The sequence below is a fragment of the Strigops habroptila genome, chromosome 4 (assembly GCF_004027225.2).
Source record: "Strigops habroptila isolate Jane chromosome 4, bStrHab1.2.pri, whole genome shotgun sequence".
Lineage (NCBI taxonomy): Eukaryota > Metazoa > Chordata > Aves > Psittaciformes > Psittacidae > Strigops > Strigops habroptila.
The window spans coordinates 27,913,956-27,936,904 of NC_046358.1; the positions used below are offsets into that span (position 1 = coordinate 27,913,956).

The 22,949-nt window shown below is 42.1% G+C and overlaps 1 protein-coding gene across 3 annotated transcripts in view; it reads left to right on the forward strand.

The window, feature by feature from the left end:
* The first annotated feature begins 5,749 nt into the window (after positions 1 to 5,749).
* The window catches only part of BTBD7 (BTB domain containing 7), a 68,692-nt gene continuing 51,492 nt past the window's right edge, over positions 5,750 to 22,949 (forward strand). For 2 of the 3 annotated variants that reach the window (XM_030481399.1, XM_030481401.1), the window contains exon 1: positions 20,634 to 20,786. The gene's annotated coding sequence lies outside the window, so the exon portion shown is untranslated. Of the gene's footprint in view, positions 5,761 to 20,633; positions 20,787 to 22,949 lie in introns of those variants that run through there. The other variant, XM_030481400.1, reaches the window with a different exon arrangement.

A 22,949-nucleotide genomic window follows, 5' to 3' on the forward strand; every position in this document is an offset into this window, starting at 1 on the left:
AAGTATTATTTATTGTATTTCTTTCAGATATAGTCTAGACTTCTAAGTATTTATCATAACATTCATTATAAATAGCAACCATGGGAAAATATCTCAAACGTGACAAATTTTTAACTAAAAACTGAAAATAAATTGAAGTATATGACCTGCAGAAAACGTTTATTCTGATGGAAAAGAAGACTGGGTGCGCAAACATCCCAAAAGAACACATGTAAAGATTAAAGATAAATTTTCAAGAAGCTCATCTTAAACTCTCCAAGTTTTTGCTTGAGATTACGATAAATGAAAGGACTATGAAAATATTTTTTCTGTATTTTTTCCTATGTGTTTAATTTAAAGTTTTGATGGTACCTGTGTGAGCCAGCACAGGCAGGATACAGGTACCACCACAGAACCATGGATGAAATGCAGAGAGTAAGTTTATTTTCATTACCTCACCAGCCGGGGGGTCCTTGAAGCAGCCCCCGGGCAGAGGCACACAACCAGGGACGCAGGCACCATGGAACTCGGTCCATGCTGGAGGATCACCAACCTGCTGGTCTCACCTATATTTCAGGGATTCATTCACACAGGCACAGTTTACCACTGTGCTTTAATCTCTTACAGCAGGGCAGGAATCTAAGCGTGTTCAGTAGGGTGCCTCTAAGTCTGTCACAGGCCAATGTTATCTAAACACAGATGTTCTACTTGTCCAACACACAAGGCCAAACAGCAATTAGTATGATATATGTGTTTTTCAACACCCCAGCTGCAAGTCAGTGAAGTGTGTTTATAGTTCTCCTTGCCAATCTTCCATTATTTTCCCACAGTACCTGATGACAGGTTCAGACTGGTCCATGCAGACCAGTCCCACTGCAGCAGATGATGGAAGAGTAGACCTACCATTATGTTGCATCACTACACCATTTTGTATCTGGGTCCAGTTCTACAATATCTGCAAAAGCTTTATGACTTGGGGCCTCTCCCACAGCACTGATGATAGCGTGTGAACTGGCACTGCAGTTAGCCATATTCTCTATCAGGAGTTTTGTTTTGCCTTGTTTTGTTTTGTTCTTTTTTTCATATGGAAGCAATGTGACATACATAAAACCTGAACTCATTTTTCAATCATTTTGTTTTAAACTGGCCCTCAAGTCACAGTGATCCCCCTTTCAAGAGAGTCCAGGTTAGGAGTATTACAGGTTATTATTGCAGCCTTCAGATCTTAATTTTGAAGGGATGTTTTCTATTTCTTTCTATTGCTTGGAAGGTGGCACATGAACCATCCAGCCGGTCCAAGGACTGCCAGTGAAAATGCTGAGAATCCGATTATTGTCTCCTAAATTAAAGGAAATATTGTTAAATAAAGCTAAACAAACTGGAATGCTCCCAGGGTAAGCGGTCTATTGCCAACCAAATTATGTGATATTATTGAATGTCTGCAAGTATAAACCCAGAGATGTGACAGACTCTAAAGGAAAAATAATCCACAGAAGATTATTTTACACGTTTGGACTAGAAGCACTAGTAACGCATGGCAGTTGGAAAATAATTATCTTAGTCTATGCCACGCACAAACATGCTTATACAAGACACATATAAAAGCACAAAAGACACATTAAAGAGATGGCAAATTCCTTATTTTCCTACAGATTCCATACACTTTGTGCCTATTTCTTGAGCTTTTTATGAATAAAGTGTTTATAGAAACAGTATTATTTACTTAATAGTTACAGTAGCGCAGCTTACCACTAATCATATAGAAGAGCTTTGGGTATCTACTAACTGCAACTTGATATAATAGGGGAGTCTTCTATAATCACATATTAGAGTACTTTTGCTGGGGACTATAATCAAAGCTCATGAAAAGGCACCCCACAGAAATGGGATTTTGTGACCCATGTCTCTGTAGGATGCTGTGACAGCATTCCCTTCCTCTCAGGAACAGACTTGCTATCTAGAAGGTGGGAGGAGAGGAACTTCTGCAAGGAGTAGAGGGGAGTTCCTTGGGAGAGCTGGCTTCTAGCTGGGACGAAGGAAACCTATATTGTCTATACAGAAGAGAACAGCAAGAGGAAGCTTTTCAGAGAAGACTGGGACTCACACCCAAATATTGGGTAAGGAAAGGAAAAGTGAGGGCACAGAGACAGAACTCACCACCAGTCCCACTTTTTCCTCAGGTGGGGAGCTGTGAATGCAGCAGCTGGTCCAGCTGGTAGACCTGAAGCGGAAGAGTCGGGATCTGTGGTACATTATAGGGCCCATCATTTTATTCCAGTGAGAGGAAAGCATGGCTGGGGTATCCTGACCAGCCAGTAACTGCTGCTGCCAGGAGCTTCCCAGTCCTTTGCTATTTAATACTGCTCAAAGTCTGTAGGATGCTGAATTCTGTCCAAAGAAGGCAAGGAGTCCTTCTGCTTGACAATCAAGTCCCCTCACTTTTAAGTTGGGTGCAAGAAGCACCAACACAAACCAAAATATGCTGGGTAGCTGCTGTCCTTGGATCAGCACCAGCAGGAGTGCGTGTCTGTGCCTGCTCTCTGGGAAAAGAGCACCTCGGGACGATGCAGCCACCTCCCACAGGCTCACTGACTTATGCTACTGAGCCTAGCAGATGGGAGGAGTCTGCCTCTGCTGATGATGCTGCGAGGCAAAATGTCTGTCCTCCCATCTCCTAAAGCCTAACAGTCTTTTTCCCCCTGTATTCATATGCACATGCCTCTCCACGCATGTTATTTGCACCCCCAATTACACACACTCTGATATTCCCATTTGCCCACACTTGCAGTTAACTTTCCACCTTCATCCAAAAAAGATCTGACCCAACCAGTACCTCAAATAAAATACTTCCCTAACCCCACTGTAGAGAATATCTCCTTCTTCCACATCCTACCCAAACCATCGCTAATCCAGGTGTACAAAGAAGCTGTTAAGCAGCCTGCTGGGAGAGCAGCCATCCACAGAAGGGAAACATCAAGACGCCTGCCTGGGTCCAGCATCAAAGCAGAATGTGTGACAGGACAACAGGCAAAGGCAGAAAAATGTTATCAGCCTTACTGATAAGAGATTATTTAAGAACAGATGTAACTGGGCAGGCACAGAGAGCTCTGTACGCAGAGGAGTGAACACATCCCTTTCTGGGGATCTGAAGAGCTACGGTGTCATGGCACTGAGCCCAAGCTTAGGACCTATTAGACCAAGACCAGCACCATACTAATTAAGCAACTCAACTTGCAAACTGGGGCTGGTTCGTAGCTAGTCAGCTTTCACTGATAGCAATCAGACATGCGACACTCTACACACATCTGTATAAAATGTGTTACTTTTGCACTCGGAGTTTAAGAGGCAAGGAAGTAAATAATCCTCCCCTCAGCTACCGACTCTGCCATTTCTAGTATGAACATTTTTGACAGATTGTCTGTGTTTGTTACATGCAGACATGAAAATTTTCACTCAGCTGCAGTAAACGTGCAACTTATTGGATTCTCTACTAATTTCTAAATACATTTTATGAATTTCATCTGTTTTCTCCTGCCATTAATTACAAAGACTGAAGCAGACAACTATAGCATCCTTCTCTAGGCTCCTCATGAGAGTACATCCACACAGCTCACTTCCAATACAGCCTGCAACATGGTGGTGGTGGTGAGAGCCTCAGCTTGAGGTTTTTTTTGACAATGTGCAGAATATGTTAGCACTGTATGAAGAGCAAAGAGTTAGCAGTCTACACAAACAAACAATAGTGGATTAGTGATTAAACAGACACATCTGGCATGTAATTTACCAGTGCTGTGGTTTTGTTATCTCAGTAAATTTACTAAGGAGATAGAGACAACAAGTTTTCCTCCCATAAATCTTCCACCAACACTAAATATCCTGCCTGTCTGTAACAAATACTGAATCTGTCCAGAAATAAATATGTCTGAGAGGTGTGTCTAAAGTCTAAAGAGCAAAAGACTGATTTGCATTTATCAGCCATGGCAATAGCAGCTAAGCATGCAGCAGATAACTCTAAGCAACCAAACTTCATGAGACAAACCCTTTAACACCAAGAGATTGTCCTAGATACATGTTATTTTAAAACAATGGTTTCCAAGTACTAATACATGTTTTCAGGTATTTAGCTTTTGGGTTTCATACTTTCTACATTGACTTTATTATCTACAGCTGTGAGGATTGGAAACGTAACAATGTTATACTGATATTCTCCTTCCGTTTTCCAGCTATCTCCTGCAGAGATCTCACTAGCATTAATTCCTGAATGAAATCCATCAAATGAAATAAAACACTGTCCTCCAATAGCAATAGCGGGTCTCATTTATCTTACCACGTTTGGCAATTTTCCAGCTTTCTGCACATTCACTAGAAAATGAGATGTAATCTTATTTTTCTAGCAAACCTTCCAGCTGCTCAGCTGTAAAGTCCAGGCCACTCTTCCCCATTTTTACCATAGCCTTATGCTCACAAGAGTGATGCACCCTGCCATTTACAACTGGTCCTATGTATTTTCACATAGCAGTGAACAGTATTTGTCAAAGTCCCCCCAAAAAGGCTCAGCACTGGCCCTTTTGCTCCTCACTCTGTCTCATTTAGTGAGTGGGGATGCCCAGCCTGCTCCAGCCTTACCTATACTTGCATTGCCAGACCGCCAGACACTACTTACACACCACTTGTGAACACTAGGATTTTTCTCACATTATATTTATATTTGAAAAGCCTTTTTCTGTTCCTAGGTTTGTTATTGGTCCTTCAGGGTGGCAGGAGGACTTCAAAGCTCTCCTGGCAGAGTTTATCCAGCAACTTTCTTCTCTGCTACCTGAAAAATACATTCTCTATTTTTCCCAACATACCTGATCCTGCAGGATAGTTTCTTGCTCTTTCCTTCTTTCAGACCACTGCTTTTAAGAGTGTTTGCTATTTAGGCTGCTATCACTGGAATAATTTTGAGTTGCTAATGTCCCTTCTTATCTGTTCATTAGCTAGTACCATTTCCTCACAACTTAGCTGAGAAGGCAGATTCTCTAGCCACTGCTACAGTGATACAGATTATAATATCCCCACCAGTGCCAGAGCAAAGCACTTTCAATTAACGTACACAGAGACAGCACTGAACATTTGATGTTGTAGTTCATTTCCTCCCTCATCTTCTCCTGGGGGAAGATTGTAGTAACAGTGGAAGGCTGTTTCAAAAGTTTTATTTCAGCATGAGGCCACTTGTTTGTTCTATTTAAGAAGTTGAAGTGAGTGTGCAGGAAGTTAATGCTGGGCCATATCTTCCATGGTACTTGGTTTCAGGATATCACCTGAGGAAACCTGCTGCACAGAGAATTGTTAAACCTCCCTGGACATAGACATTGAAATCCTTATTTTAGAGAGAATGAAACATACAGAAATACGGCACATGTTGAAATTTCCCTGAAAATTATCATTCATCATTACTAATCTACAGATCTGCATTTTATTCAGTCCTGATAAAATGACTCCAATGACATCATTGGAGAGAGAATTTTTAACCACTCTTTTTTTATCACCCTTGATACTGTTTCTGATTATCTTTGCATTTTTACAGTGGAAAACATTTCAGTTGGCATGAACTAGTTTCTGAACTATCACTGTCATAAAAGATTAAAGATGCATCAAGATACAGAGCAATTCAAAACAGGAGCCTTACAGCAATGTAAATTTAGGACAGTTGTACTGATGGTGGTAGTAGAACTGTGGGGAAATTTAAGTATCTACTTTGAAAAAAAAGTAACCACCATTACCTTGTGGTTTTGGAAGGTTGTTGGGTTCTTTTCTATGAATGAGAAAATTAGAGTAGGATGTTGTAACTTTCTCACCATAGGCTTTATAATTAGAAGAAAATCAACTCTATTTCTAATGCTTGAACACATTAAAAAAACCTGCTTTCAATAACATTAAATGCACTTGATATTTATAATGTGCCTGATATCGGGAATATTCTATTTTTCCGTAAATTGCAGATCAATAATAAGTGTAGTAGAATATAGAGGATTTGGTGGTGATTCTCCTCTTAGCCACTTCTTCAGATACAGAACAACACGCCTTCCAATCTGCAAACAGAAACTATTCTAACGTCTGTTTCTAGGATAGACACAATCTAGACGTGTTTTAACATCAATTTTCCATGCTGAACTTCACTGGAACGCTTGCTTAAGCTGCACAGACTCTTAGCAGCACCTTTGGGAAAAAAGGTTGGAGTGGTTTTTCTGAATGCAGCAATGGGGCTTGGCCAAACTGCCTCCCAGTATAACCCTACATATTGGGTATGTATGGGTTACATACTGGGTAACCTGCCTCTCTTCGAAACACGACCCGGGCTTTTTGTGTCTTTCCAGTGCAAACACTGCCACCTGGGGACTGCTGAGCCTCGCCTCGCTCCGATCTTAAAAGTGGAAGAGCTCATTAACTGCAATGAAGTTGCTCCTGACTTAGAAGGTAGTATCAGAGAAAGGAACCAAACGATGGTATCAGATGCTGCATGTTTATAATCCAGAATACATGTTGCTCAAGACCATGGCCAAAGCAGACTTAATAACAGTCTTCATTGCATTTTTAATAAACAAACAATTTACAAGCTAATTGTAGGTATCATTTTGCCTTGAGCATTTACTCAGTATTTGATATTCTACAGGTTGTTTCTGTGCAGAAGAAAAATTGAAGGCAACTACTTCTTTAACATAATTCTTCTTCTAAGAAAAGCATCTGAATAATCCTTGTGTCCTTGAACACAGACACAACAGATTTCTTGTTCATAATTCTACAGCTGGTTTTATTCTGAAAAATAATTTAATGAAATAGTGTCCTTCCTCTCCAGCCTCCAGTAAATTCATCCCTCAGACTTTATTAAGTTAGAAGCATGGACACCATTGGTTCCTTCTATCGTTTTTTATTTATTCAATTGTATAGATCTTCCTGTCCTATCAGTGTGTGCTGAAGATCTGAATCTACCATGCAGATGCCTTTCTTCCTCTGACTTTAAGAGTGACTGTGCTCTGAGCACTGACTCTGAGCACTGACTTTAAGAGTGACTGTGCTCCTAACAGGGATACCTTGGTTTAGTACTGATGTTTGATGGGATGAACTGAAGCCTGACTGCTGCCAGGCTCAGAAAATCAACAAGGCTTTCACAATCGGCATGGGCTCTCTGCATGGACCTAGCAATGTTCCTGCTAATACATGAAAACTGGTATTTCAAATTATTTATGAATTTACCAGAAAGAAAGGCTGGTGTGTTATATTACTGCAAGTATTGCTTCAATATTTAACAAGCCTGCTCCACAGTGTGTGTATACACAAGGAGAAAATACGTTCTTGATTTTGTCAGTGTATTACCCTAAGAACAATAGACATTGTTTTTATATATATATATCACCTACATAGGAAAACAATGGATCTAATTGTGAAGACTTATAAATACTGAGGAGGAATACAAAGAAAGAGGAGAAGAAACAAAGGAGAGCAGTAAGGAAGGTTGTGAGGGATCTTGAGATCAGAGCCTGCTGCTTCAGTTCCTGTTCTCAAATCCATTTAATTTTAGAAATAACATTAACGGCAAATGGATAATTCATTCTCTATCAGTGTCTCTTAGGGATAACTGTTAAGAGGTTCCACTTGGGCACTCAGGTACTGCAAGAACTGCGAAGCTGCTCTTACAATGTTTCAGAGCCCTGCTGCCATTTTGTATGAGAGTTTAGGATGAGTCCACATCCAATTTTCAGAAACTCATTCTCCATCCCAAATTGTATTTGTGACATATGAAGGCTGAAGAGCAAATAGGCTCAGCACTCTCGCTGTGAGACTGCACAAGGGAAGAAAGAAGTGAATTATTTAGTTTATCATCATCTGGGGAAAACAAACAAACAAACAAACAAACAAAAACCAAGCCAAACAAAACCCCTCAACTTTTTATTTACTGCCTGAAGAGAGAACATAAGAGAAAAGGGAGAGAACTTTCTAGATGGACAAGTTAAGGGCAATAAATGTGCTTTGGCCAAGACCACAGCACTTCAAAAAGGGCGACATGCTCCTAGGTTTTGAATGACTGCTCTAACAAGGAAAAGTCTAAAAAATAGAATTTACTTAATAGAGGTCTGATTCTCTTCTCATACCAATGACACCAGAGGACCCAGAGAAGGTTTCATATGCTGTTGCATAAACCTTATTTAGAATGAGCACCAGGTGACTTTTTGTCATTTATTTCACGGTCAGTTTGATCAACAAAAGCAAAAATAAAAGAGCTGGGAAAAAAAATCCCATAATTATGAATACATTGATCTATGTTGGAATCAAGCATATTCAAAAGCACAAATTTTATTAAACAACATTAAGTCTTCTGTTGCTATTTTAATAAATACCAAGTTGTTAAATTAATTTCTTCTGGCGTTTTATCATGTCTTTGTTTTAAAATTGTAAGGTAATTCTTTTTTGCATGCTGTTTTGCTTTGCATGTAATTTAAATCTCTATCAGCTTTTGATCTTCCAGACCCATTTCACACTGTAGATGGCACTAAATCATTGCGCAACACAAAGCAGACTCATAGTTGCCTGCATCTGGTTGGGTATACAGTCACTTTGCTCTGGTTTTGATCTCCTGAAGGATAAGATTTTTATCCACCTATGCAACTAGATGAAAAAGAACTTAAAACCTTTTTTGCAACCTGGGACAAAAGATGTTCTCTGCTATGCTTTTGACTGATGCATACAGTATACAGCATTTTTGTTCTGTAAGTTCAAATAATACAGCCAACTGGTGCAAGAGCTGGAATACAGAGATCATTTGATATGACTCTAGGCTAGGATTGCTTCAGCTGTCCTGGCACAGCTAAATACCAGCAAAGTCCCAATTAAAAGTCCGAGCCTCTGAATGACACAGTGCTATAAGACTTCTCTTGGATGTGCTGGGGACCTGACAGGCAGTCTAACTAACCAGAGACTGAATATGGCTTCCTGAGCAGTGCAGAGGCAATAGCAGATGACACCGCTTTCTGTTTCTGGCCACAGCTGTTCAGTACAAAACAATTGCTTTTCAGAAAGGCTGAGCATTTTGCAAGTTCTTTTAACAGATATTTCTGTAAATGGCAAGGACCCAAACTGCCTGCTGCCTTTATTTACAATCACAAAAATAATCAATATATTGGTAACACTGGTAGAAGCAATGACATGCTGAATTCCTCTGAGAAATATTCTAAGTTCATAAAGGGCCTTTATTTTAATTTGGGGATTCATCCTACATCCACCATTCAGTGATAATTTTCCTATCAATTTTAGTGGGACAGCATCAGCTTTTTGCCCTTTTACCTGAGACACCAAAATTTCAATACTTTAACAATATTGGACTTTTCCCTTCTCTTTAAATGAAGATGATACTCCTTAGTTTTTCTATAGTGAGCCGTAAGAGAGCTAAGTACTATTTATATTTTCCCTTGGAATCTGATGAATAAGCAAATGATAGTCTAGAGACCCAGCTGTTTGAGCTGGCACTGTACAGCTGAAGACAGTGGCACTGTGCCAACCCATACTGAGGGAAGACATGGCCCATGGTATGATTGTTCAATACATTGTATTTTGGACAAGACCCAAAACCGATCCAAATGGCTGGTAGTCATTAGCTGGAGGCATTCTTGCAAAAGCAAGTAAGTCATCTTACCCTGATTCATCCAATCTGGATAAATGCACTGTGCCTACTTTTAAAATCACTGCACTTACTGTTTCTTTTTTCATCATATCCCAAGAACACATGCCCTTTCAGCTTTTTCTTGAGTTGTGGGTGGGCATCACAAAGTAATTGCCATGTTCAGCTCTGGAGAATAAAGTAACCCCGGGAACCAGTCCAGAGCCAGGTCATTCATTTCAGTGGATGACCCCTGACATCTTTGTCTTGCAATGCTTGTTTTATGTCCAAAGTTTGCTCAGAGAGAATTACAGACTGAAAGTGGATTCTGCCCATAGGAGTCTAAAGGCATGTGTCTGGTATGCAGAAAAGAAATGCCCAGCACCTTGCGAAATATCTGCACTATTGGAGTCAGGTTAATATCCCCAAGCAGTGATGTGTGGATGGAACAGCTCAGCTGCACTAGCTCCATTGCTCTGAGGAAAGACGTTCGCTCACAGTGCCTAATTCTGGATTGGTCTCTCCAGAGCACAGGTTTAATTCAGCAGGTTATGGACTGCCAGTACATGTTATGCCACAAGACTATATGCTATCCATATATCTACATACAATCTACTGCAAGAGCTACCCTGTAGTCTAAATGGGCCAAATAAAACAACTCTTTAGAAAGTGAAGTCCAGAGAAAATCAGACACCAAGGGGCAAAATTATTAGGATGTCACATCAATTTTTTCTTGTTGTCCAACATCATAAAATGAATTGGTGGAGTCATTGTCCCAACAAAGCTTCAGAGGCCCCTTTTCACCCTGAGACACCACCTTCCAAAGCAGCTTCTGCTTTGACATCCCCAGGCAGCTGCAAAGGTCTACAGAAGCAAAGCTGGTCTTACCAAAGTAACACCTTCTGGCACATCAGCCTCCTTTATTTTTAAAGGGCAGAGCTTGAGCAAAAAATAAATGTACATGTGGGAAAAGCGAGGAGTAACAAGACAAATGCCATATGCAGCACAGCAAGTGGTAGCAGCATAAAACTGCATGCAAGATTCATAGCAAAAGTTAATTTTAAGGAGGGATTTAAAAAAGCCTTTTGCACAGATCTCCTCCCATGTACATGGGATGGCCTGAGGCAGAGGATGAAAGTGTTTGGGAGAAAACAAAGATCAGCGTACAATGAATATTAACTTCAAAGGCAAAAAGGGAGACAAAGTCATAAGCTTGAAACATAACTAAAACAAGACTGTCAACAAATTATTAATTTAAACCAGTGATGTTCTATCCATTTCAGTTTACTGCATTGAGGGTTGACTTTATCTGTTCAGATCTGCAGCTATACTCTGCATCCAAAGACCCTTGAATCGTTAGCATAGAACTACATCTGACGCATCTTAAACCTACTTCTAATTAAAAGGGCCTTCCAAGGCAACCATCTCATTCAGGTAATTGTTGCCCCTTCTGTTAGCTTGAACACTTTGCATGGGATATATGCATACTACACATTCTATCTATATGGCAGGCCAATGCAGCAAATTCTAATAATCATTTGTGATGACCTGGAGATACAGTCACTCATTCACAGCAGTTATCCCGGGAAAATTATAGGACCCCACTTGCAGTGTATAAAAGTTCATACATGACCACCTCAGATCTTACCTTAGTATTTAAAAGGCTCATCAGAACCTGAGTGTCAATATATTTGTGATTTTCCATCTACTTTTCCTCCCTTTTCTCTCCTTTGCTAACACTCTTAATGTCACCTCGGATCTCACAGGAGGAGTCGTAGATTTTCATTAACTGTTATTTAATAACCAAAATCTGTCAATAATATTTCATTTATCCTTGAAATGCTATGTGGCTCAGTGTGGAATTGCAGATCTGACCAGCACGATCAGCAGCACTACTATCAGGAAGCAAAACATGGGTCAGTCCCAGCTGTGGTACAGCCCATGCTGGTATCTCATGCACCTCTCAGTCAGAGAAAAAATCCTCAGTCAATGGTTCCTCCTTTCCAGGACTTGAAATTTCACGCATAGTCTGAGATGACTGTGTCTCAGGACAGGAGTTTCTAATTACTTCTTTGCTTCTCAAACCCTTTATTAAGGTCAGCATGCAGAGAAGGAAAGCTGGCCAGCTGGAATAGTCCAGAAGCATCAGCAGCTGAGTGAATAAGCTGCTCTTACAAGAAGTCAGCTGCTTTTGAAGTCAAAGAGCAAGGGTCCAGGCAGCAAGCAAGGATTTAGCACTGAGGGTGGGGAAGAAAAGACACATTCCCCAAAAGACCTAAAATACAAAACATCCATGGAGGAAACAAAAAGTGTTTCCTGAACTCTCCTGAACTGGGCAGACCCGTACAGTACTCTGTCCTGCTGTTCCAAGAAAAGTGTATTCAAACTCCTGGAAAGAGATGAGGAAGTCCTGCAGTTCACTGATTATGTCCTCATGTTCTTCATCCACGTGAGTGCCAAGGATCCTGCTAGGAGAGAGCCTGAAGGGATCAGAAGTAACTGCAAGGTGCAAAGAGCGAGGGTAAGGCAGCAGCGGATTCAGCTTCTACTCTTTATATGCTTCTTCCAGTTATAAATTAAGGGCAAGAAAGTGAGAGACAGATCTTGGAAATGAGTGTTTGTCTGCATAAATGGTAGTAGCAGCAGGACCTAGGTTCTCTGAAATACTGTTCTACAAATTACTGCATAGATGTTCAGTCCACCTTGTCAAGAAGGGGAAGGTGGTATCTTTGCTTTGTGTTCATAAGGATCATAAGAAGGTCGTGAAGGACAGTGAATCAATTCCCTGAACAATTCAGTATCTGGATATTAATGCAAGAAACACAGGAAATAAAAAATGCTAGAAATCTTAAATACAATAACCCAGTTACAGCTGAATTTGCAGCCGAGAGTGGGATAATCCATTTACCATAATATTAACATATGGGTAATGATAAAGAAGGAGATCCACAACGGTGGTGACACAGGGACACTAAAAAGGGCAGATAACGCAGACAAGGTTTTTTGAGAGCAGTGAGCAGAATCACCCAAAGCTCCAGATTTTGAAATAATGAAGACTGCCATCTGCACATATATTAGGCAAAAAAGGATATAGAACAGATTGCCCAGCAAACTCTTGGAAGGCATTGACAGTGTGTTTATTCACAATACAGGTAGAAGGGAGCTTATTTCCCATTTGATTGCAAGCAGTAGAGAGGAGTTGATTGAGAATGTAGAGCGGAAAGGTAGCTTAGGCTATGAAATACCAGTGTTCCTTGTTTTCATGAAGGACGTGAGGAAGAACAGTAAAATAAAATAATGAACTCTGCTTTCTATGAAATTCAGTAAACTCACAGATCCTATGGAAAATATGCCCATGGGAAAAGGGAGTCTCAGAAAATTGGTACTTCCTTAGAAAAATATGAATGGCACAGCTATAAGCTAACCTAAAGTGAAGAAAGAACCAGAGATGCATGTAACAAGTAGCCAATGTGTCTCAGTCACACACAATTCAGTATAAATAAGAATAAATTTAGACAAATAACAAAGGACAGAATATTCTGCAGGATAACCAATAGCACAAAACACTAGGAGCTAAAAATTTGGCTTACTCAATCATTTCACAGAAGACAATGTCAGAGATGCACTAAATGACAAATAAAACCTGGGTTAGCATTACACTGTGGGAAAAAAATGTGCCTGTATTTGGAAATACATACAAAAGCATCGTCTGTGAAGTACTTGAAGGAGTCCCCTACAGCACATGCTACTGGTAAAACCTGTGCTGCAATCTGGCTTTCAGTCTGGGACCTGTACTTCAAGAAAGATGTGAACTAATCACAAAGACAACAAAGAAGTGTGAGAAAAATTATCAAGAACTACAAAACACATCTACAGGGAAACAGTGAAGAAATTGGAATTGTTTAGTCTAAAAAGAGAAGCGGGGGAGAAGGTGACTGTCTTCCAGACTTGTCCTATAAAAGTAGTTGCAAAGACTAAGAGAATAATCTGTTCCCTGTGTCTGCTGTTGACAGAACAAAAAGTAGTGAACTTATATTGTAGTAAAGGAGATTTAGATTTGACACTAGGAAAATTCTGCTGGTTGTGAGAAATCATTTACAGTACTCAACTCTCTTTAGGGAAGTTAGATCTCCATCATGTTGACTGCTGCTTTCCAGGCTGCTCTCCCTCTGACCACTTGCTACTCTGCCTGTTGCTCTCAGTTCGCACTCCAAAACCTTCCAGCATCTGAAGGTAATATTAGCATTGCTCTTTCACTGACAATGATCAATAGCTTCAATTTGTTTCTAACCCCACCTCCTTCAGAAACCAGACTCACTCAGACATGTCCAGACACTACTTGGCTTGATAACAGCTTCATCACCCAGGTTTCTTTATTAAGGCAGTGGAACAAGTAGCAGTAATAAGTTTGCAAGATCTGTCCACCATTGATCAATCTCAGGAGGATTACCAGTTCAGCAACTTGAATGCAAAGAACAGGCTTTATATGCTTATCATCAGTTCTTGTATCATGTATTTTCCCTCTGATCACCTACTATCATCTTTCTAGCATGAACTTCCTAACAGTAAGTTAGTTTATCCATACATTAAGCACGTAGACAAACTTCTGTAAGTGCTACAAATTCAGCTGATGCTATGTAACTTCAAAAGCTGTATCTAATCAATAACTATTTTTAACATCAGTAACTGTGCTTTACAACATCCAGATCCAACTGGCTCTTAGCAGGGTCTAAACAGATAACTTACAGGATGGACCTGTTCTGGGTATAAATCAGGGATGTACGTTAAAAAAATACGGTTGTCCATATATTGACTTTTGCTCAGCATGCTGCAGAACTTGGAAGGTGCAGATGGCATGAGGCAAGAAATTCCAGGAAGAGAAAGGACTGTCTCGTAGCTAAGTGCTCTCCTGGGAATCCAACCGTGTCTCTGCCAAAGAATTACAGTGTAATAATGAGCTATCACTTAAACTTTTAATAAATTGTGGTTAGCTGTTTGCTCTTCATGTTCTGACCATCTGACTTGAAATCTTGGTGCCAAATTTACAAAAGGGCAGACTCACAGCTGCAACTGAACAGGAAACACACACTGAACACAGCAAGTGCTACAGTACTGGGAAGCACCCGTAAGAGCCTGTGTGCCTTAACTGAGCCGCCACAAGCAGCATTACTCCACCTGAATAATTCTGTGCCTCACATTGTAATCTACAGGGTGGACATTAACAACTGCTTTTTGAGAATTCATTAATGTTTGTGAAGCATTCAGATGCTACAGAAAGGGCTTTAGGAAGTTAATAACTCTGCATTTAAAGCAAAGGTTGAAGTGTGCAGCAAAGTAGGCATAGTGCCATATTGAATTATGAGGAGAAATCAATATATTGAGTAACTGCTCATTCAACGACCGTCTTACATTCTGCACGTTTCTCACAGAATTGGATCCTGTGGGGGAAAAAAGGATCATTTGATAAAGTACTAAGTGGTAGGAAAAGACCAGCAGTGCAGGTATCTGCAGCCTAGGCAAGTAATTGCCATCATCAGCAGCAGTTTGGTTTTGGCATCTTTCTCTACACTGACAAATTAGAAAGGGCATTTACCAAGGAATGCAGCCACAGGGCGGGTGATTATACCCTCACCAAAAGCATCAGTGACACAGTACCATCAGTAACAACAAACGAACTGTACACATAACAAAACCCTTTTAAGGACGCACCTAAAGGTTAATCCAAATGACATTTGATTTACAATGAGGTAATATCCCTTTTAGGATATGCCTTGGTGATCAGAGTGAGAGATTTTCCCTGTGCATGGCCACAAATTACCTTCATAAAGGTCACATAGGCGAAACAATTAATTCTGTGTACTTCAATTTAAGATCTTAATTGTGTCTCCCAATGTGAGTTTGTATAAATGTAATGGCTATGGGCTGCCGAGCTTTGTCAGCCCATGGACTTCACAGGCCGTTAGTTTCATAAGGTTTAACCTCCTAGCATAGAACACCACCAATCTTGTCTCCATTTCTTGAGGTGATGGGTTGCCCCACAAACAGTCTGTCCTGGGGCCTCCCCACCTTAACATGGGACTCTAATGTCACTTCTTTTCCTCATGCTTCTTCAAAGGCCCCTAATGCACAAGTTTTTTCCGCCATCTGCCCCAGGCAGGGCCTGTTTAACAATGCCTCCTTCAAGGTAGTAGTTTGCAGTTTGTTTCTGCTGGATGCAACTATTTCACCTCACCAAACTCACCAGGCTTCCTGGAAGCGCATCATGGTGGCTGTGCGCCACTTAGCTTTTCCCTGCCTGCTGATAGGGAATTTGCTTCCTTGCAGAACAGGCAGAGATCCCATAGCAGCTAGTTATGTAGCAGTCCCCATTCCAGCTGCCCCAGGGCAGTCTCCTTCTCTCCTGCTAGCAGCAAACAAATACCCCTATCCTCACCAACCTTCCTGTGCTCTTGCCAGAACACAGGGCTTTCGTCATCTCTGCATAAGTCTGGTGACTCAAGGAATGAGCAAAATCATGGTAGAAAGAGCATTACTGGCATTGCTGTGCTTCCACGCCACTTATTTCACAAAGGGAAACCCATCTCTTGCTCTGACACCACTGATTATAGAAATACAAGTATTGTATTGTGTTCATACAATTATGAAGTTGCTTTCATAGCAACTTCAGTCTATTCTTTGAGGGGCTGTTGGATGATGGATAACAAGCATTGTGTATATGAGTAAGCCAAATACCCTTCTTCTGCAAAATTTTAAAGAAGGTTTATGTAGTAAGAAAGGCTCAGATAGTAAGAAAGACAACACACAAAGAATAAAATTGAAGAGCCAGTAATAGTCAAAATCTTTATATTTGCAGAATCTCATCATTATCACTGATAAAAATGAAGCCTGTTTAGCATAATAGGCATCCATAATCATAGAATACTTAGGGTTGGAAAGGACCTTAAGATCATCTAGTTTCAACACCCAATATGGAAATAATATGGATTAGTTACCAATAAATAGATAATAAAGCATTATAAGCTTTTCTTTAGCCATGATTTACTGCCCTGAGTGCCATAAAATTGAACCGAAATATACACACTAAAAAAAAAGTCGGGATAAATTGGACTTTAAGGATTTGATCTGTAATGCTACAAAGTCACGCTTCAGATGGTCATGAATAAAAAGGTGTTGCTTACAGCAAAACAGAATCCCATTCTCTAACCAATACAGCTGACATTATTTCTGCAGCAGGCACTCAGGGGTGCAGGCACTTTCTGCAACATGTGGTGTGACCCCAACTATGACTGTAAATGATGCACATCCAGTTTTCTCACTGGTTTGCAGAAGGCTTTCTGCACCTTGCATGATCACACCTTCCAGTTAATCTGTGAATTCTCTAGAGCATGTACTGTAATCTGAGTTTGGCACACTATCCAGCACAGCAGGACAGTTTTGATTAGGGCCTCCACACAACACAGCAATACAGAAACATCATTAATAATAATAAACAGTTCACATTTGGAATGAAAAGCAAATGAAGCATCCAAAAGTCTAAGAAATGAATTGTGGACAAAAAACAAATCAAGGGAAGTGAACTGTTGGGGGCTTTCTTCCAAGTGTATTTTCTTTTCAATATACTCTGATAAATATCCAGAGGGCATTTCAAAGCTTGAGCTTCCTAGTGCAAATGAAGGGTAAATGAATAATAACAGACATTTGGGTTGTTTTTATGTTTAGTAAGCAGTGGCACACAATTTTTCCTACTAACACTCTTGAATTTGGAGATAAAATGCAATGTGTATGTACAGTGATTATCATCAGTAAGTCCCTGCAAAAACATGAATAAAGCATTACATCATTCTGCATGAGCAGAGGCACTGAGAACTGTTGCGTGGCTCAGTATCTCATTCTGCACTTTGTTCTAAAGAGGAGACGATATTTTACAATATTTAAGGCATATGCAAGATTTTGTTCATTAGGACATCAAGAGATTATTTTAAATTGATCAAACCAAATGTATCTCAATCCTGCTAAAAATGGAAGATCAATTTATTTCTGAGAGCACGGTGTGAAGATTATAATTAGGTGATCAGGGAAGTGATGTGTATGCACATGCTCTGGGGGTGTTTGTCAGATGGTGTGAATCTCCTATCCTGTCATCTCAGAAAACACATTCACCTGCATGTAAATGCAATTAGGTTCCATTTCCCACTCCTCCGCAGAAGGTCTGTAACTCAGTGTTTTATAACCTGTCTTCTACACCATGTGGCAGGAGGAGCTGGTCAGCTTACTTTTGGTGCACTTCCCAGCTGTCTAGCCCATGAGACCACGCAGTCCTCAAAGATGATGACACTGTGCTGCAGACAAGGCGTGACCTCTATGCTTTAAAAAGTCTAAAGCAAAAGCACATGGTAGCCTTCCTCGCTTCCAACCGGCCAGATGTCTCCCCTAGTTGTTACCCAACACACCATTTGCCTCTGAGTCATAAAAAACAAGGTTTATTTTAGCTACTAAAAGGACGATTATTGCAGAGCAAGATCTTGGCACTTCGATCTCATCATCCATTTTGACTACACTCCGGTTTATATTAGGATATAAAAATCACCAGTGAAGCAAACATTCAGTCTGCAAGACTCCTTTGCCTTCCCTTCTCCTCATTTTCACTACCTGTAAGGTATGAGCCAGGCTTGCTGGAGGGAAGAATGGATTTTTTTCAACTACCTACAGAACTTTGGCAACAAATTTGTAACTAGTTCCTGTCACCTGAAAACCAAGCTGGCATGCTATTTCCCTGCAGTCTAAAAGCTCTGTAACCTGAACCTTACTTATTTAACTTCAACTGGTTCTTATTTCTATGCTGGTCTCAGCAAGCCACTGCTAAAATTGTAACAATGATATTATAAATCATGAATGAAATATAGAGGAAGGGGTTATCTCACACTGTTGATATTTAAGCCCCTCAGCTGCAACCATTTCTCCTAATAGATATATTTAAATTAACAATTCCGTGCACGTTATAACTACTGCAGTTTAGTTTCCTATAGTTTTGTACCTGTTGGTTGCTTAACTTTGATGGTCAAGACAAATGAAGCCTTTTCTGTAGTTGCAACATCTATAAGGACTCAAATGAGAAACGGATCAATGAGTCAAAAAAAATTAGCAGAGGTCATAAACCTAAAGCCATATATGCACAAGCAGGCAATATGATCATATATATTACATTTCTATAGAAAACCAGGGTAAAATAAAACTAAGCTGAACACTATGTATGTGGTATTCCACAGCCGTGGTTCCTAATAGCAGGGAATGGAAACTAGGCACAAGAGAGGAGACAGAAATAGAAGATGGGAAGACTCTAGCGGGCAACAGCTCAAAGAGGCTGAGTTCTGCCTGCCAGTCAGTTTTATTAGCTCTCCTGACAACAGCAACAACAGTATGCAAAGACGTATTATTTACAGAGCATAGCCCCCCTTGAACAGATACAACCATAACCATGACAGTGCGAACTTCATCTATTAAATTGAAATTATAAAAATTCCCTCATCTCACTATGGGTATGGAAGTCAAAGGTCGTGGTTCTCTCAGATACTGTAATATTGCAGACTATACAAATAACTAAGCTGGTTAAATCTCCCAAGGAGTACAAAATAGTGTACATCAGCTCAACTCACTGTGTGTCTCCTCCATTTGTAGAATGACAGTATGAAAACAGTCTACAGCATCGGCAAATATAATGAAGGCTGTTTTTTCCTATCTTCTTGGTAAGCTGCTCAGCATTATGGGATGTTATGCCAAGTGGTAGTTAGGGAAGTCTGCTGCATTCAGGCAAGTTAATTACAGAGATACTTGGAGCACAGAGCGATGCCAAGTGGGAGGAAGGCTTCCCTCCAGAAATGGACTGTCAGCAAGTCAGGAGGGGATATAATCAGTCATAGCTTGGCTTTACCAACCAAGAATGATCACAGATGTGGCTTTCAGCTGAGTATTTTCTGCCACGTGAATTCATTAGATTTTTGGGCTGCGCATGAAACCCTTTTCTCAGACCTTCTCACGTACAGACACACGGTGCTTAGTTCTTTTAGACAGCACTAGTAGGTTTATATAAGTAGTTTTATTTTTCTAATGAAATGCTGACATGCATTTTTGGTCACTTTCTCTGATTTAGAAAACAGTCATCTTATAGACATGGTGGCTGTTGCATTCTGATCCTGGCTTGTATCCACATGCACCTTTCTTTGGAGAAAATATAGGAGCAATGGTACCAGCAACGGTGGGGAAAGCTACAAGCATTTTTACCGCTGGCACCTCCATTTACCCAGATGCATGGAATAGCAATTTCTGATGCCGAGAGAGGTTGCTGGAAATGGGGAAGGCAGTGGGAGTTTATTTCCAGGTGAAGAGTATATATTCCCAGTATGAACAATAATGCTGGACCCTGACTATGACCTGTCTGTAACAAGCTCATAGCAGCTTGGAAAACCAAAGCAAGGAGCTAAACATATGCTTAATGTAAGCAGCTTAGGGAAGTCTCAGGGACAAAGAACGCGTGCTGACACACCACTTGCACTGCAGACACCTCAGTACCTGGGTGTAACAAGCTTGAGACCCATCGCACAAAGTAACCTAAACACACACGAGTGGCAAGGGCGCCTATGGCAGGGCACACCTGGCCCGTGCTCTTCCTAAGGCCCGGCCTCAGCTCCCCCCGACAGCAGGCCTGCGGGCCTGCCCCCGCTCGGGCAGCCTTTCGGCACCTGCCCACAGTCCATTTTGCAGGCTGGCGGGCGAGGCCCCCCCCAGGCTGGGCTGGCTGGAAACCGTGAGTGCTCTCACAGTAACGCCTGCTGCTGGTTTCGCCGAACGCGCCCGGCCCCGAAGCGTGAAGCTGCCCTGTGGCACGGGTGCCCTCACCCGCACCAGCCCCAACACAGACACGCGCCGCGCACCCCGGCCCCGCGCCCCCCCGCCATGCCGGGCGCTCCCCTCCGGCGCAGCCCTCCCCCGGCCCGCCCCCCACGGACCACGTGTCCCGGGAGCCGCAGCTCCCCTGCGCAGGCGCGGTGCCCGCTCCCCCTGCCCGGCCGAGGCTGGGGATCGCGATCAAAATGGCGGCGGCCGGAGCGGGGCCGGGACCGGGAGAGAGCGAGTGGTGCTGAGCGGGGAGGATGGCGGCGGCGAGCGGCTGCCGGAGGTGAGGCGCTGCGGGGAGCTGTGCGGTCAGCGTGGCCTGCTAGGGCGGACCGGGCTCCGTGTCACGATGGCAGAGGGGAGGGGGCGAGACCGCCGGTGCCCCCGCGGCGGGGTGCCCTGGGCTGGGGCTGGGTGCGCGCCCGCCGGGCCGGTAGTGCTCTGCGCTGGCTGCGGCAGGCTCCTCCCGCCCCAGCCTCATCGCTCCTACCCCGCAGCTCGGCCGCTGCGGCGGGACTGGGGTGCAGGCCCCCGCCGCCCCGCAAGGCCTCCCGCTGAGGGGAGCGGCCCTTCTCCTCGTGCGGCTCCCGGGGGTGCGGGCCCGGCTCGCAGGGGTCCCCGCTCCTGAGCACCGGCGGTGCTCTCGCTTCGGCCGCTTCTTGCTGTCGGGTCCTGCCTGGACGCCCCTTGCCCTGCGGAGTGCTCCCGGCGTGGCGTGGCCCTTCGGTGCTGGGCGGCCCCGGCGCCGCTCCCCGCGGAGCCCTCGGGGGTTTGTTGGAGTCGCCTCACGCAGGAGTCGGTGCGGGACTTGTGTTGCCGGTGCTGCGGTGCTCCCCTCGTGTCCGGCCGTGCGAGAGCGACCGCGGCCGCTTACCGTGGGCTGCGGGGTCCCACTTGTGTGCCCGGCCGTTCAGCTCCGTCCCTCGGTGGCTCTGTGGCCTTCAGATTGCTGCCTCCCTGGAACGTGTGGGGTCTCGTCCTGCTCCTCTCCGTACAGGTATTACCTGGGGAAACTTGGAGAGCTTCGTAGGTGATGATCGTGTTTGTGCCTCTGGAATGTTCCTGCTGTCGGTGGGATAGTGCTTTGCTCTTGCTTCGTGCTTCTACTTGCTCTGCCCTGCCATCCCATTTGAGGCCGTTGGGTGAAAGATGATACACATTTCAAGTGCTAACATAAAATATGATAGTAAGGTAATAAAATACGTGTCGATACAATGATACTTTATTTGTGTGAGAAGTTAGCTTAGGGAATGTAGCTTTGCTTGAGACTTTGCTCCAAACCAGTGTAATGTAATACACAAATTTAAAGTGTTTGGCAGATATACTGTAGGCATGTGGTCACCTCAGGTTTTAGCACATACTGCATGCTCTGTTTTCATTTAGAAATTGAGAAAATAAACTCAAATACAAAATTTTTATGCTTATAACGTTTTTGAGGCACTGAGAGGCTTGATGAGTTAAAGCTTTACGCTTTTCGTCTGAAAGATACTAGGAAAGAGGGACAGTCTTCTAATAGTCTCCTTTATCGTTTCAAATATATAATGTGGACAACTTTTATCCTAGTTCTGTATTAGTATGCTTCTTTAAATGGGGAGGTGCAGGAAGGGTAATTCCTTTTTAGATCCAGTGAGGTTAGATTTCTCTCTATTTAAACCTTTTTCTGAAGAAATCAACAGAAACATTTCTTTCTCCTTTCTCCCTTCCTCCTCTTGCTGACTAAGAGTCTGCTGCCACCAGAACAGAATTAATTCAATAGAAATTATTTTTGAGCATGTAGAGCAAGTGTCTTTTAGTAATGAACAGATGCTGTGGACCGTGATGTTTAAAAAGCAAGGTGTGAGTGCTTAATTTGCAGAATATCTGCATGAAGATAATGGATTGGTAAATCATGGCTTGTGATGTTTTCTTCCTTCTTGGAATAATTTAATTCTAGTCCTAGTTGATGGACCAAAGCATAATTTTGCCATTAAAGAACTTCCTACTTTGCTGCATCAAATAATGTTGTGTAAACATTACTGTCTCTTCATGCTTATATGTAAACCTGCAATGACTGTCTCAGGGACTAAAGCTTGTCTTGTACCTGAAGTTACAACATGAAGCTGCAGTTCGCTTTCTTTTTTATTCAGATTTAGGTAGACTGACATAGTTAGACTACATACAGGTGATCTTGCAAATAGAGTTCAATATTTTGTGTAGAATATACAGCCAGTGTTTGTTTTTGTTCATTGAAGATGAAAAGAGGATATTGAATCCTTTGTATTCCAGCTCAGCTGCACTAAGTATTGTTTTACTTGCTTTCAAACTTTAGCCAATATATAAATGGGTTTGACATTCTAATCTAATTTTGTATGTTTAAACATACAAGGAGCACAGACACAAAGTCATCTTGGATCACTTTCTATGGCATTGTTGTAATTGCTGGCTTTTTAAAAATCCTTTCCTCTTC